Source organism: Strongylocentrotus purpuratus, unplaced genomic scaffold (genome assembly GCF_000002235.5).
Source record: "Strongylocentrotus purpuratus isolate Spur 01 unplaced genomic scaffold, Spur_5.0 spur5_scaffold_21, whole genome shotgun sequence".
Classification (NCBI taxonomy): domain Eukaryota; kingdom Metazoa; phylum Echinodermata; class Echinoidea; order Camarodonta; family Strongylocentrotidae; genus Strongylocentrotus; species Strongylocentrotus purpuratus.
The window spans coordinates 911,873-926,048 of NW_022145607.1; positions in this window are offsets into that span (position 1 = coordinate 911,873).

Here is a 14,176-nt window from a genome sequence, read left to right on the forward strand (position 1 = left end):
ATAAAACGCTAACTTAAATTATTATGAGATAACGTACTGAACCCATTTTTTAAAATATTTTGTGAGATTACAATAATTCCTTTAAAATGCGTAATGTTGTTAAGATATTATTTGATATTCATATCGATATCTAGATTATGAAAACAAAATAAGAACCAAACGGAAAATGGAAGGAAAAAAAGGCTTATTAACAAATCAGTATCAATGAAGGTGATTAATCAGGATAATATACTATTATGTTGATGGTTCATGTTTCTAGCCTCACAATATTATTTGTGTACATGTTCATTGCAGGATGACCTGAGTATTGAGAAGCCATGTGGACGGACGGCTTCAGAGGACCTGGCTGAATTCATGTGCTCATCACGATCACTGAGATCTGTTACGATCGGTCTTACTCAAGTTACTGGTACTATGCATGATGTTTTCTACTCGGTGCTTGCGAATAAAGCAGGCGATTCCAAGGTCAGTATAAATCTTTGTATCATCCACGTTGTCGTTTATTTGGTACATTATTCTTTTAAAAAAATGGATGCCATATTCAGTCAGGATAATAGTTTTCCTGGTGTCATAAGATCGAAATGACGTAGGAGAATACTGTGAAACAGAGATTTGGTTTTTAGAAAAGTACATTAATTTCAAACATCTTGAATTTATTTTTAGTACAAAAAAAGAGAGAATATTAAATTTAAAAAAAAATGAAAAGGTTAAATTCCAACGGCATTTGAAAGACAATACTAATTTAGAACTTCCCTCAAACCGAAACGGCTTGAAAATGGCTTTTCGTGGAAAATAACGATCAGTAGTTGTCGAATCGACTAATGTAATTGCAATCACCTAGGCAATAGTCTGATTTTCAGACCCTTTTACCGAATGGTCGTACGTGTTGTGCTGCACGAAGATTCAATCAGTCTAATTATGGCCATTACAAGTAGTGGGTTATTGATGTAGAGAAATGCCCATGTTCCTGTTAAAGCTCATTTTAGGTATGTTATTACCAAAGAAAAAAAGAGGTCAGTCAGTCACTCAATAGTGTCTGACAGTGAAGTCTAGAAGGTAAACGGATTTCCTTGTATAATTTGAATACTATGACACTGCTAATGTTTGGTATTGGTATTGGTATTTATTTTCCATCACAATATTAAAAACAATACAAAGAAAATGCATGAACATAGTAAAAATCAATAATATAGTGAATGGCTGGATAGCCCATTCAGCTTTGTTAATATAACAAAGCTGTTCTTCCTTGGGGTCCAGGAATTAAGATATAAACAGTTATTATACAACAATACAACATACAATAATATAACTTAAATACATATAAAACCTAAAACATATCAAAGAAGCATAAACACCCCCCCCCCATCCCAAGCATGTTCCATTACAGGTCAGAGCAAAACTGATTTCTTAAATTTAGATATTTGCAAAAAGTTTTTAAATTGTTGGATAGCTTAATACCTAACGGTAGGGCATTGTACTCACGTGATCCTTTATACACAAACATTTTACGGCAGCATTCACTTTTTGGTTTGGGGAGTTTAATATTTCCTTGTGATCGTAGAGAATATGGATAGTTACAGTATTTGAAAGACTCTTCTAAATAAGGAGGAGCCAAATTGTTCAGGGATTTATAGACCATTATATTTAAATGCAACTTACGTCTCGAATGGAGAGATTTCCACTCTAATTTAACATGAATATCGTTATTTGAAACATGGTTATAAGGATTAATTTTCAAAATGATACGACCGGCTCTGTTTTGTAACTTTTGGAGGCGGTCAGTGTGTTTCTTGCTCGCCGAATCATAAACAATATCTGCATAATCGAAAAGTGGAAGAATAATTGAATTATATACCATCTTCAGATAGGATTCCGAAATAAAATGTCGAAGACGAGCTAAAAAACTTACAACTTTACTTATTTTTCTACACATTTCGTCAATATGAATATCCCATTTTAACTTGGTATCAAGATGCATTCCAAGATATTTCACAGTATTACTTTGAACAATACGTTTACCACATATATTTACATTTAAGATATTACATTTCGATAGCATTGTACCAGTTCCAAATAACATACAAATGGTTTTGTCAACGTTAAGACTGAGTTTATTACAGCAAAGCCAGGTATGAATTTTACGTAAATCGAAATTAATATTTTTTTCAACAGTATCAACATTTTTATGAGAAAAATAAAGCACAGTATCATCTGCATATAGATGCAATTTACAATTGTGAACTTGTTTTACCAGATCATTGATATAAATAGTAAATAAAATAGGGCCAAGTATGGACCCTTGAGGAATTCCATAATCTATATCTAAAATATTTGATGTAGCAGAATCAATACAGGTACACATCTTACGGCTATACAAGTAACTTTCGAACCAAGGTAATGTGTCCGTCGAAACACCAATGCTGGAAAGTTTTTTAGCAAGTATTTGTACGTCCACAGTGTCAAACGCCTTTTTCAGATCGATAAACACAGCACCAGTATAAAGGCCTCCATCCAATGCTTGCAACCAATCATCGGTGACTTTCAATAAAGATGTTACAGTCGAATGCTTTTGCCTGAAACCCGATTGCTCGGCGCAGAGTACATTGTTTTCTTTCATATACGATTTCAATTGATTGCATACTAGTCTTTCCAGAATTTTTGAGACGGAAGGCAAAATGGATATGGGTCTAAAATTCGAAGGATCATCTTTGTTTCCTGATTTAAATAATGGTATCACTTTAGCAGTTTTAAATTGAATAGGATAAACACAATCTAGCAGTGATTTATTAAACAAATATGTTAGAGATGGAATTATAACAGGAGCCGACAACTTCAATAGCTGTGCTGAGATTCCGTCAATTCCACATGAAGATTTATTTTTTAATAGTTTAATTTCTTTAAAAACGTTTTCTTCTGATATTACTCCAAAATTAAAATCAAATACATTATGACACACTTGATCAAGAACAGATCTATGTGTGATTGGAATTGTAGATGCTAAAAGTTTTCCAACGTTGGCAAAGTATTCATTAAAATGTTCACTTTTTTCAAACAATTTTTCTTTATCGGTTTGAAATATATTTTTGTTACTATTTTTACAAGGTAATAATGATTTTAACACCTTTCAGGTGCTACCAGCATTTACTTTGAATTTTAATAATTGTTCTGAGTAATATTCCTTCTTTCTTTTCCTAATTTCAAAAGTCACTTTGTTTCTTAATTTTCTGTATTCTTTCATCTTTTTCTCATCTTTATTTTTCCAAGCTTTTTGTTTTAATTTATCCCTTTCTCTGATCAATTTGAAAATATCCGAATTCATCCATGGGGACTTCTTATTCCTAATTTTCTTGCTTCTGATAGGCATATGGAGATTAACAACATTCATAAGAAAACTTTCCCATTTATTGACTGCTTCACTGATACAGGTACAATCAAGGATTTCATGCCATGGCTGATTACCTAAATCTTCTAAATAGGATTCTATATTAATACCAGATAATTTTCGATAATTAATTAGTCGGGAGGAACTTTCATTTTTCGACTTCCATATTAAATAACTCAAAGAATGATCACTCATTCCAACATGAATAACACCGTGTGTATTTATTTTCTCAGTTGAGTTTGTTAACATATGGTCAATGAGTGTCATTGAGTTGGCTGTAATCCTAGTATAATAAGTTTTGTTAATCTGTTGCAGTGAATATAGGTTATGCGTTTCATCCAGACGTTTTAAATCAGAGGACCCTGTTATTTTTAATAAATCACAATGTGTGTCCCCCATAACAATAATAGAGTAATTAAAACTATCAAGGAATGATAATAAATCATCATACTGTTGAAATAATTGAACATTGCTATTTGGCGGTCTATACCAAGTAAGAAATATTATTGGATTTGAAAATTTCGGTCGAATCAAAAGTGGTATAATTTCTAAGGAATTTGATACATCATATTTTATAACTTCAAAAGATAGTCCGGCAGCCAAATCCAGATTATTGGCCTAACCTTGTTTTATGGTCTATAGTTTTTTTTTCAATGGATTTTGATTGCTTAGACCTTCTATTTCAAGAATCCGATTGCTGACACTCTGTCAGCCTTGAGCAATTTAAGATATATGACGTCATACAAAATGGCCGCCAAAGTACATGATTTTCCTTTAAAAATGAATAATAAATATATAATAAGGATTTTTTTCTACAATTTTTGGCAGCCAAATGTCTGTATCTCTCTAGGACCATCACTAAAAATATGTTTCGTGGTGTTGCATGGCCAGAGATGACCAGCTTATTTGCATATTTTGAAATAGCGCCCTCTATAAACATATTAATTTGAATAAAATATGTGTGCCAGCCAAATGCCAATTTCTTAAATCTATGTCACGTTGAAATCATATTAAATGCTTTTGGGGGGAAACAATCGCAGTTGTGCTGCATTAATCTTTCATCGTGTTTGGTACAAATTTAGATAGGGTAGGTGTGGGGAATGGAAGACCCTTAAGCACATTTGCATAATTTACATAAACATGAACAATGTTACACATACAGACATTTTTGTATTCTCTTTAGTATTTTTTCTCTTTATTTGGTAAAGAAATTGTGGTGATGATGTAACTGATTAATAAGATAACAATGATTAATGACGTCATCACCAAAGGTCTCTCATTACCTACATGTGTAGGTAATAAGGGACAGTTACAAATCAAGACATTTTAAATACAATTTGAATGAAAATGGGATTGTTATAGTTAGTTCAAACACTTTTTGAATGATATACATGCAGCTAATGAACTTACTGTAATTTTGAAACGATTTTAAAACAATGGGGCCCAAAATATTTCTGTAGTTTTTTGTTTACAGTAGTAAAGGTGCTCTCAAATATGTTAAAATACTTTCAGAATAATGTTCTGGCAATATGACTTTTACATTTATCAAACTCACAGCATAGAAACAACTTCTTAAAATTAAATGCATTCAAATTAGAATGGTGACACGTACAACCAAATATGTTTCATGATAGCGCCTTTCAACATGAAATGGACAACTGGGGAGAAGTAGGCCCCCATCTTGGACCTGGTGTCCCCCATTACCTACACACATTTCTGATCAGACACCATTCATAATGTGAATTGCAACACCCATTCACAACACACAGTGGCCATAAGCTTTCTGTGATGGTTGGCACATTTCATAAACTTCCTTTTAAAACTATTTTTTCACCCCTAAATATCTGCATACACCACAACATTCAGTGAAAATTGTGTTTTTATATCAGAGCAAAATTTTATGATCAAAATTGCTTATCTTGGTCAATTTTGCCAATTTTCTCGTAGAGAGAACGCACTGTAGTCTTCGAAATGAATTGGATATATGCAGTAGTGTTGTTGAAGGCCACATATGTCGCTATATCAATATTGGGGCCAACACGGACAGACAGTGACGGGTTCAAGCTTGGTGGTCTCCAATTCCCTACACCTACCCTACATATGTCAAGAAAAAAAAATGGCTATGAAAGAATTTATTTTTCAACAAATCGGTGAGAAGTGGTTTTACGGCACACATTATTATTCAATTAATAGGCTTTATTTAGACCAGCATTGCTCCAACGTCAGTGAATGTGGATAAAGCAGTTGACATCTATACTAGACAGATACATGATTTTCAAAAGAAATTACCTGGTGGATTCTATGTCACAATTTCCAAGAATGTTCAAACCGTGGCAGCCATGAAGAAGTCAATGTTGGGGTACGAAAGTCTATGAAAATTTGATCTACTCCAGAGTAATAGGACTGCAGACAAGTTCAAGAGAGGTCAATGTCAAGGACATTTTGTCATAAGAGCTTTCACCAGTCCCAACAGCACTTTTTGATGATTCTGGAAACGAGCACTCCCATGTCAAAGACGGACTTATAGAATTTGACAAAAGTTGAGATGTCAGCCAGGCATGAGACACTGGAACAACCTTGTACAGTCATTGATGGTTGTGCTCTGCTGTGGATGAAAATCTGATGATGTTTGCTTGGTGTTTGACAGATCCGAGAGTATTTAGAGGTCATAACGGGTCGAGAGTCTTCCAACTGAGTCCCGCGTCACTGCTGCCCTCCAAGAAACTATCTCTTACTGTTCGTCGTCGTCGTTGTCATATAGATCATGGCTCACCCTTGTGACCCGTTTGATGAGACCTTTTGATTGGCATCTGTCTCCTGCAATCAGGTAGAGTGTCTTTAGTATATAGAGGGTGGCTAGTGATTTCCCTAAGGTCGTCGGTCCATCTGAGCTTGAGTCTTCCTTTGTTACGTGTTTCTTCAAAGGTACCTTGAATGATAATTTGTCAAGGTTGTCTCCTGATCTTCTGCTAACATGACCAAACTATTGTAGCTTGTACTTGTCAATCATGGTAGCAAGTGGCGGTTGATCTCCGATGATGGACATTAATTGTGTACATTGGTGTTGTAATCTCTTCGTGATATCCCAAGTAACACCACATTTCAAAGGCAGATATTGCCGAGCTTCCACCCTCCTTGACAATCATTGACCCAAGAACATTATATAAACTTGTCCACTAGATCAACTTCTTCTCCATCAACCACCATGCTCTGTTGCATGTAGTTAATTTCCACCAATCATGATCTTGGTCTTTTTCACATTGAGGTAGGGTCCAAATTATTCACTTACATCCTTCACTCTTTTTTAAGGAGTTCTAGTAGTTCTTCTGATGTTCTTGTTATAAGTGTTGTCAGTGGCATACTGAGCAAAAACACTTACAGGGGCAGAAAAACAATCTGCATCACCACCACTCATACATGTTACTTGCAGGCCCCGCGGAACTTTTTTTAAAAGCGGGATGGGGGGGGGGGGGTGAAGTATTTACGATCAGGAAGAGAGGAGCGCAAATTGGCGTGGTGTTCAAAAGGCACAGCCCCCGGAAGCTCAAGGGTTTCAGGCATTTATTAACTGTAAGATGAACATATTTTGATACCTCATTTCACCTCGGGTCACTTTCTTTCTTTCTTTCTAGTTCTCTTTAACATACTTTATACAAAAAGTGAGGGGGGCTCGAGTCCCCTGAGCCCCGCTGTTCTGCGGACCCTGACATGTAGGCTTTTAAATAAGCATATTTTTTGCTTGACTGTGGATTTAGGATTTGTCATTTTTCAACATACGCTTAACAAATAATAATTTACTAAAAAGTGAGAAAAAACCCAGGAAAATCATGTCATTTCAGCAACATTTGTAAATCACTGGTATCGAATATATAAAAAAAAAAACAGTTTGAATTTTGTTTGGGGTTCAACTGTCCCCATCCTCCCCCCATCCCCTTCCCCATTAATACGCCAGAGAGTGTTGTATTGTCGGCGTATCTTAGGTTGGTGATCGTTCGTCCACCAACAGAAACTTGACCATAAAATGCCTTTCTCATGATGAATTCAGCATAGATGTTGAAAATTTATGGTGGTAGGTTGCAGCCTAGACGGACAACTTGACCAATAGTGAACCTTTCGGTGTCGCCATTCTCTGCTCTTACTGTTGCTTCTTGGTATTGGTAGAGCGACTGGATGAGTTGAATTATATGTGCTGGAAAGCCCATCTAGCTCATAATTTTCCATAGGCGTTTATGTTGTACGCAGTCAAAAGCTTTGGAAAGATCAATAAAACTAGGGAGAGAAATTGTTAAAATGTGTCGTTAGTGTTGCTAACTTCACTATCTTTTCATGACAACAAACTACAGTTGATCGACATCATAATTATATGCGCGAGTCTGCAGGATGATTGGGTGCTCAGAAATAGGCAAAAGCACAAGCAGGCCTTTACCGTCAAGATGAGGTTCTTGTTGAAGTGATTCCAGGCAGTGATGTCATGCCAAGAAAAGGTCTGTCCACAACATAGTTATGATGAAGCAGGCAACATCAAAGAACAGCAAGCGATTGGAATTGATGCTAATGAGAAGATGTATGTTAGGGTCCTAGTGGATGACACAGACGTCTACGTACTACTTTTGCATCATTATCTACATGACGGACTTATAAAACGCCAATGACCATGGAGACGCCCCTTCACAAATCGAACTGTTATTGATGTTCCTGCCAATGTAGACAAGTTAGGAGATATCATTCCATCGATGTTGGCAGGACATGCGTTGACGGGATGCGACACTCTTGGGGCATACTTTGGCATTGGATAGGGTACAATGCTGAAAGTGATGAAGCAGAAGATTCGACTCCCTTAGGACTGAGTTGGCAATGTTGATGCAGCATGGTCATATGTCATCACTCAACTCAACCTACTCAATGCTTTGCTTCATGTTATGGACAGTCAACAACCAACTGAATGTCAGAGGCTCGTATCAACGTGTGGCCATCAAGGGTCCGAAGACTAGGAGCTCCAAATACCCCCAAACCTTGCCTCACTACCTCTAACTACTGAAGCGTTTGTAGAAAATGTTAAGAGAACTCATTTGCAAACATGCGTGTGGAAGCACGCATTACAGTCACGACCTTACTTTGCAGAATTAAGTGTTAAATGACACCCTCTTCCACATGGAATATTTTAGGGTTCCCAACACTTTAGAGGGCTTTTAAACAAATTTCAAGATTTTGAAGCAAACTTATAAACGGATATAGTCCTGTATCGTAGTGGTAGTTCGTAATTTTTAGGTTAATTTAAAAGAATCTAGTACCTTAGAATACAAATCTAGTTTCTTACCGCTGTCACTGAAAATGGGCATTTATCACCATATGCCACCTCATATCTATGGGACAGAGAGCATAAAATTCAACCGTGTTTTCTTCGAGTATCAAATTACAAAATAAAAATAAATGTGCAGCACAATCTTTACTCACTGTATCCAGTGCATCTGACTCATGACATATGATAATCTCATGTTAGAAATTGGTATTTGGCCATCATTTTGACCTATGCAAGTTAATGTGTCTATAGAGGGCGCCATTCCGAATTATGCAAATTTGCATATCATTTGTGATCATACAGCATCGCAATTTTTATTTAGTGATGATTCTAGAAAAAAATCAAAATATTTGACTGCCATTTAATGTAGTAAAATGCTGTTAAAACTTTTTATATCATTAATTTTGGTTAAAAGGGGGATTTTGGCGGCCATTTTGTATGACGTCACATATCTCAAATTGCTCAATGCTGACAGAGTGTCAGCAATCGAATTCTTCAAATTGATGGTCTAAGGAACTATAATCCGAAGAAAAAAAAACTATAGACCCTAAAACAAGGTATATCGAGATGGCTGCCGGACTAAGACAACGAACTATGTATATACACGGCCACTCCACCACCGTGTCTGTTTCTATCTTTACGAATAAGGTTAAAATGATCGATATTAAGTTCACTGTCGAAAATAGATTCATCCAAAAAAGTTTCATTTAATGCTAGAATATGAATTTCATTACTCTGTAAAAATGAATTGATTTCATCTATATTACGGAGAAGGCTACGAATATTTAGATGTGCAAATTTGAGGCCTTTGCTTTTCAAACAATCAATATGTGAAAGATTTGTTGTTTCCATCAAACGTTTTGGATTACAGTTATTCGTATCACCTTGATCATCAATTATAAAATCATAGTTAAGATCAGGAAAGGGTAAGTATCTAAAAAGACATTTCGAACATTGCCAATTAAAGAAATGTTGGGTTGGATCATCATATGATTTAATACCGATATCAGTACAACGTATGTGGACCCATTTATTGCAATTTGTACATTGTAATGCCCTTTGGTTATTGTTTACAGTTTTGAAACAACTAACACAAGGGAACAGCTTTACCATTAACCTATAAAACTAATTCAAAACAACTTGATAATAACTAAAACAAAACAACACAAAATTAAATACAATTTAAACAGTAAATTCAAGAATAAATAAAAGATTGAATACAAAAATGCATCAACACATGCATATAGAATAGAATACTACTCAATAAAACTAAATCATGTAACATACGTCAATAAGAAGCTTGTTTTGAAAATAAATCGAAAAGATCAGAAGTGTAGTAAATACAGCGGAGTTTATATTCTATGTAAATTGCTTACTCAACTTGAAAGCGTTAATGGGTCACATTCGATTGACACGGTCATTCAATACAACAACAATGGATATACAGTGTTAGATACTTTCAAAGTTCACTTGACTTCACTTGCAATGACCCAAGGGTTAAAAAAATAAGCCAATGAGCTGAAAAGCTTAAAAAGCAGAAAAGGTACAATTAAAGCAACATATATAACCATGTACATAATGAATAGAGAGCAACCAATTAGTGTTCACGTCTATAGACAGGCACTAAGTCAAGGAATCTTGCAAGCACTAATTGTAACGTTAATCCGTCAAGTCAATAAGCTGTAATCACTGAATTCCACATTAAGTTATCAGTGATTTCATTCTCGAAAGCCCCAAAGGCAGAAAACAGACAATTACAGTAACATGAACATGAATAAAAGCAACCAATTTGTGTTCACGTCTCTTCCAGGGGCTGCGTCACGGAATCTTCATGGCTTTATTTGTACCAATTGTAACGTTAATCCGCAGACTGAAGTTTGACTATATGAGACTTCTTTGTCAAAGTAAGGCGATGACCTCCGTTGGTTAATACACGTATGCGTCCATCTTGGGCCCAGATGCTTTTGAATTTGCTTTTGTGATTTGACTTGATTTCCTTGAAAAGTTCAGATCTTGACCGGGTCAAACTCTCCTGAATGAAGATGGGAATTCCTGGTAGATCTCTCAGTAGTTTCCGGGATTGATACACACGGTTTCTGGCGTCATAGTTGGTGAACCGTATGATTATACCACGTGACCTGCCCCTTTTCGCGCCGAGTCGATGCGTCCTGTCGATGTCGCCATTTTGTAGATTTATGCTAAGACTTTTCTCACAGACTCCTTTCACAATTTCATTTGTATTTTCATCTTCATTCTCTTTCAGACCATGAAAAACAAGGCAATTCCTCCTCGAATATTGTTCTGCTTCATCTTGTTGCTCTCTCATTTGTTCAATTTCCTTTTCCATTCTTGTAATCCTCTCATCTCTCGTCGTCAACTCAAACTCAAAAGTCTCTCTTAAGTTTTCACCGATTTTTTGAGTAATAACGGTGGTTAGTTCCTCAATGAGAAGAGTTTTTATTTTACTTACAAGCATATCAATGATTTCGCTTGCCTCAAGAGCTTTCTGTACTTCTTCTCGTACATTTGTATTGTCTCTCGCGAGATCATCGGCACCGCGTTTGCTCCTCGTCATGATGGGCTTTTCACAAGGCATATATATATATCACAAGGTCGAACACTGATTACCAACCAAATATCTCTGAAGAAGATTCAATATCCTGGTAAGAATGCAAATATATCCACAAAGACCACAGATAAAGGCAACGATGAGTAAATTTATTTTACTGCTGTATTTCTACACAAAATCTGATAACAATCAGAGCTAAAATCGTGCACGTCCGTTCATGGCGGCGTCTTCGTTTTGATGTTTAAATTTCACAGATGGGACAAACACGACATATTCATAATTCCTGCAAAGTTCTACAGAATTTGATGTTGGCTGCAAAAGGGACTTAGTATCTTTAAACTATTTATGTTTGATGTTACATTTTATGATTTAAGCCAGGGGGTTGCCAAATCAATTATTTTCTTCATTTTTGATCACTCTAATCAGTAATCTTAACTCCCAAATTCTTCCCTAGTTTAAAAGATAAGCCCGTTCCAAAAAAATAATTTGCTTTTAATAGATGCAGAAAAACATAAGCAAAACAGAGCCAAAACAAATTGAGTAAAGTCGGAAAACTAATAAGGAAATTATGAATTTTTAAAAACTACGGAACTTAGAAAATCACTACGCAAATTGCCAATTTGGTTATCAGTTTGTGACGTCATTGCCTCACTATTTAACAATTGCCTAACATAATGTTTATCCCATTCGTGTCCCTTTTTATCTCCAAAACTTTGATTTTCCCATGCCTTTGACCAGGCTATGTGATTTGATTTGGATCATATTGCGTGCATGGCATTTCACAAAATCTTTCATGAACTTTGAAAAAATTGATACTTTTTTCTGAATTATTTCATAATCATCGCTTTTTATATAAATAGTTTATCAACATTTTAATTTTCATCATGAATGAAGTCTTGCATGAAGTCTTTCATCTACGGCCGTTAGTCAACGAAACAGAGTTAAGTCTTTTGTTAATTCTGTTTGTTGCTACAGCAGACAGTCAGTGAAAACAAATTCGTTTAATAAAATTATGGAAATGCAAGCACTGCTTTAAACAAACATAACTTTTTTTTTTATTCCAAGCTCATTTTTCCGGACTAAGATGTCTTATGAAAGGGCAGAAACTCAACTGTCTAGAAATGTTATTTTCTCTTTGAAATTCAGATACCGTCCGCCAAATGACTTTTTGTTTTCCTCTCTTCAAATTCATTTTAATCACTCATGCGTGAAATATGGATTATACGAGTTGCACAAAATGAAAGAGGAGGATCTAAGCTTTACATATATATGTGTCATTTATCAATTATAATTGTGATTAAGTTACGATAAAACATCGATAATTCTCGGTTTCGTTTTTTCTGGGATGCACTGTATAGTCAAACGCAAGTGTACAATTTTACTCTCTCCATTGGAACACCGTGAAGGAGAAGCAGGTAGCAAAAGTAGATCGTTTCAGGAAGTGGATCCTAAAAGTGAATTTCCGTCATAATACAAAAACATGTGAAGATTATGAGATTAAATGTGCATGATATAAACCATATTTCAAATTTCATATGTCAATTCGAAATGCTACGGAATTACTGATGGAGAGACAGCTATTTCAATTGTGAATACTGATGAGACAAAATAGTTTAATTTACAGAACTTCACTAATGATGAACCGAATCAGTCCGTCCCTGTTTGTATTATTTATGTACCCTTTTGGTCATAGGCGCCGGAAGCGGGAGGGTCTGTTTTTTGTTATAGAGGTGAGAAGACATGAGCCCCTGAACGCTGGCGTACTGATAGGGGGGAGGGGGGGGGGTATTTCTTATTCGATACCAGTGATTTAAAAATGTTGCTGAAATGACATGATTTCCCGGTTTTTGTAAGTCATACCTTTTTATGCGTTTGTTGAAAAATTAGAAATTCCCAAATTTACAGTCGGGCGAAAAATATGCTTATTTAGAAGCCATTATGTCATGGTGTGCAAAACGGCTGGGATCGGGGGCTCGAGCCCCCGTCACTTTTTGACAAAGTATGTTACAGAGAAAAAGAAAGAAAGAGAGAGAGAAAAAATAAGTGACCTGCCAATGTCACAAATGAGGTATCAAAATATGCTCATCTGACCTTAATTAAATGCCTAAAACCCCAGAGTTCACGAGAGCTCCGCTCCCGGACCCCACCAAGGGCCCAAAGGTAGTCCCCTGGATGCTCATCTGACCGTAATAAAATACCTGAAACCCAAGAGCTTCCGGGGCTCTGCCCACTGGCAGGCACGTAGCCACGTGTATTGTGTTAAGAGTTTTTCATTGTGGCATCGATATAAATTAAAACAAATTGTTGTTTCTTGAAAAGATTATTATTTGGTTGTTATTAGTAATAATTCAACATAATGTTGCTATCATAACAGATTGAGACTCTTGACATCCGCTCTGATGATCTCAATGACCGTCCCTCAGCATCACGTGATCTCGCTCAGTTCATCTGGAAGATGACTCATCTAAAGGACCTGACACTCAAGGGTCAGTATCACGATGACCTCTACTCAACATCGTCATCGATGGCATCATCTGCAAAGGTATTGATTTGATCATATTTTGTTAGACTCTTAGCAAATCACTACATGTTTTTGTTATACTGGAGGTGCATTCTTTCCTATACCGTGTGAGGCCAAAAAAAGTTTACACTTAGAAAATTGCTAATTATTTAAAAAATCATCTATGACCAGTAAATTATTATACATTTCATGAAAGAGTGTTTCATCCCAATTCATTTGGTATCATTCTTGTGTGGTATGTGTCCACGCTTGGATGAATAGGAGGCATTGTTTGGACTCTTAGCAAATCACTACATAATTTTGTTATACTGAGATGTACTCTTTCCTACATAGTGAAACGCAAGTATACAATTTTACTCTCCCTATTGGTACACCATTAAGAGGAAGCAGGTAAGAAAAGATGAT